General features: G+C 43.9%; 1 long non-coding RNA gene across 1 annotated transcript; it reads right to left on the minus strand.

Moving 5' to 3' along the window:
• Window positions 1–1381: 1381 nt before the first annotated feature.
• On the minus strand, window positions 1382–2205 carry LOC141730784 (uncharacterized). The gene is made up of 2 exons (XR_012582440.1): window positions 1759–2205; window positions 1382–1655 (listed from the first exon to the last, which is right to left on the minus strand). It is a non-coding gene; the product is annotated as an uncharacterized LOC141730784 (long non-coding RNA).
• Window positions 2206–2568: the final 363 nt, after the last annotated feature.

Here is a 2568-nt window from a genome sequence, read left to right on the forward strand (position 1 = left end):
ATTTATAGTATTTATAAAAAAACCCCAGCCTATAACCTAAAACAACCCAAAAAAATCTCCAATTTATTTTAACATTTTTATATTTACATTCTATATTTTTATATCTTTGTAACATAATAATATATAAATTATAGTCTGTTATATATATATGTTACAATTATATACCATAATTAATAATAACAATTATATACCATAGTTTTATATATGTTTACATATGTTTAATAGTTTTATATATGTATCTGTTATCTATATTTATATTTACCACTCAAATTTTATATATATTTTTAAATTTATATTTATTTCTATTTTAAATGATATATTAAACCATATAAATTCATTAACCCGACACATCAGAGCCACAATACCGTACCTTCGTCAGCAACGGCACGCAGCACACGCTCATCCCATCGCAGCACATCAAAACAAAACCTATTTTTATTACTAACGGAACAAACATCCCACAACATTGAACCCTCATAAAACCTCACATAAACCTAACTGTAAAGAAATTTTAAATCCTACTATAACTAGCCCAAAACCTCCTCACATTCTCATCATAAACTTCCTCCTAAACCAATATCTCAAAAACCCCATAAAACTCAAATACACCTTGAAAATGACACAACTGCTAAGAAAAACCAACACCCACTAAAAATTAAATCAAACCAACTCACTAGACTCAAAACTAAACAGTACTAAAAGAAGCCCCCAAAGCTCTACCTTTATGCTAATGCACAAATAAAAACCAATAATCTATAAAACTTAATTTAAAATTAAAAGAAAACTAACTTATATTTTTTAGTATTTTAACAGTTTAGATTTTTTATTTTTATGCTTTCACTGCCCAAATTAAAAAACATATTGCCTATAAAAACCCACCACGTGAATACCCCTGGCACCAAAAATAAAACTAAAAAAACCTATCGAACCAGAAAGAAAATGGAACTTAGGAAAACCAAAACCATAACGTTCAAGTACTCACACCACATCCCTTACCGGACAGCAACTATAAACAACATCAAACCATACAATCAATTCTAAAAACCACCTTAAAACCACTACATTGAAAAACCTTTCAAAAATTAAACACTGCATTTAACAAAAGCCATCGAATAAATTCACACCCACAAACTCCGGCAGCCCAGCTGGCCCAACCAAAGCTGTATGTTTATGCATACAGTAAACAAAGCCAAAACCCCAGTAATACCTATCACAAGTCTATGAAAGAAACCTATTGAAATCAATCCTGTCTCAAATTCAAACCAACCCATCCAGAAAGTTAGTTCACTCAAAAAACAACTTACACTGAGTTAATCATACCAAGAAATTAAACAACACACCATATACCACCAATGAATATAATAGTCAGGTAAAGAAAAACTACTTTTTTTTTTCTTTTTTTTATTTAAACTAACTTCTTTTATTAGCTAGAACAAAAGATTTTGCCAGGCCTGTAACAACAACAACAACTTCTTTTTCTTCTTCACCTTCTGAAATGTCCCTTCTCACTCCCAAATTCCTTTCAACTCCTGAGTTTACATCCAAGCAAAAAGCAAAATTCATGCGCTCGCGCGTTCGGTGCTCCTGTCAGATTCTCTCTTTCCCTCCACATCTTCTTACACTTTCAGTCTTCATGCTGTCCTGCTGTGATGAGTCTGACAGAAGAACAGGCACATGTTAACAGAGCATTTCCCTCCCCATAGCTGGTTTCCTCAGCGCATTTCACTCAATCCCAAGCCTGCAATGATGCACGCTCACCTGAAGCAGGGGGAGAAATCTGTAAAGGTCACTAAATACATAAAAGCGCATCCCCATTGTTCCATTACTCAGCAGCCCATCCGGCCAAGGTCAGAGCTCGCTGCCCACCGAGGACACGGCAACCAGCAGGGCCCTTTCTCCCCCTCTCCAGCACGGACCTGCGAAGCCACAGAGGAGTTTACAGAGACCGGGAGCCGGCGGGACGGGACGGGCGCCCGGCCCGACCTTCCAAAGCTGGCGGCAGCGACGGCGGCGAGAGCCACGGCCCCGCTCCGCCTCCTGCGCCGCCTGCCCGGGGCCGCCCCGCCGGGATTGTCCGGCCCGCGGTCGCTCCCAGCGACTGGAGCGGGGCGGGCGCGGGCCCGGGGGCTCCAGCCTTGTTCCGACGCCGCTCGCCCGCCCCCGCCCGCTGCCCCCGACCCGTGGAGCGCTGCGACCGCGCCTCCGCCGCCCACCGAAACTGGCCCCGCCGGGCCGCCCCCGCCGTTTCTCTCGGTCATTGTGTCCCTTTGCACTCCTGAAATGTCCTTCCCCCGTCCCCGGCATTTACAGACCCTGGCCCGCCCCTCACCCTTCCCTCCCTCGGCAGCGGCGTCCTTGCCCCGCCCCGGGCACCCAGCTGGCTCGGGGGGGTGCAGTACCGCTCTGTGGCCACAGGGCGGCAGATTTACCGGGGTGTGCAATGTTCCCACCCATTTCGCCGCCAACTTGAGAAGGTCAAAGAAAGTCCGCGACATTCGTGACACGCCCTTCCCAAGAAGCCGGCCGAAAGAGGCCCTAGGGAGAGAGAGGGGATAACCCAGATGCCTT

The sequence above is a fragment of the Zonotrichia albicollis genome, chromosome 13, assembly GCF_047830755.1.
Source record: "Zonotrichia albicollis isolate bZonAlb1 chromosome 13, bZonAlb1.hap1, whole genome shotgun sequence".
NCBI lineage: Eukaryota > Metazoa > Chordata > Aves > Passeriformes > Passerellidae > Zonotrichia > Zonotrichia albicollis.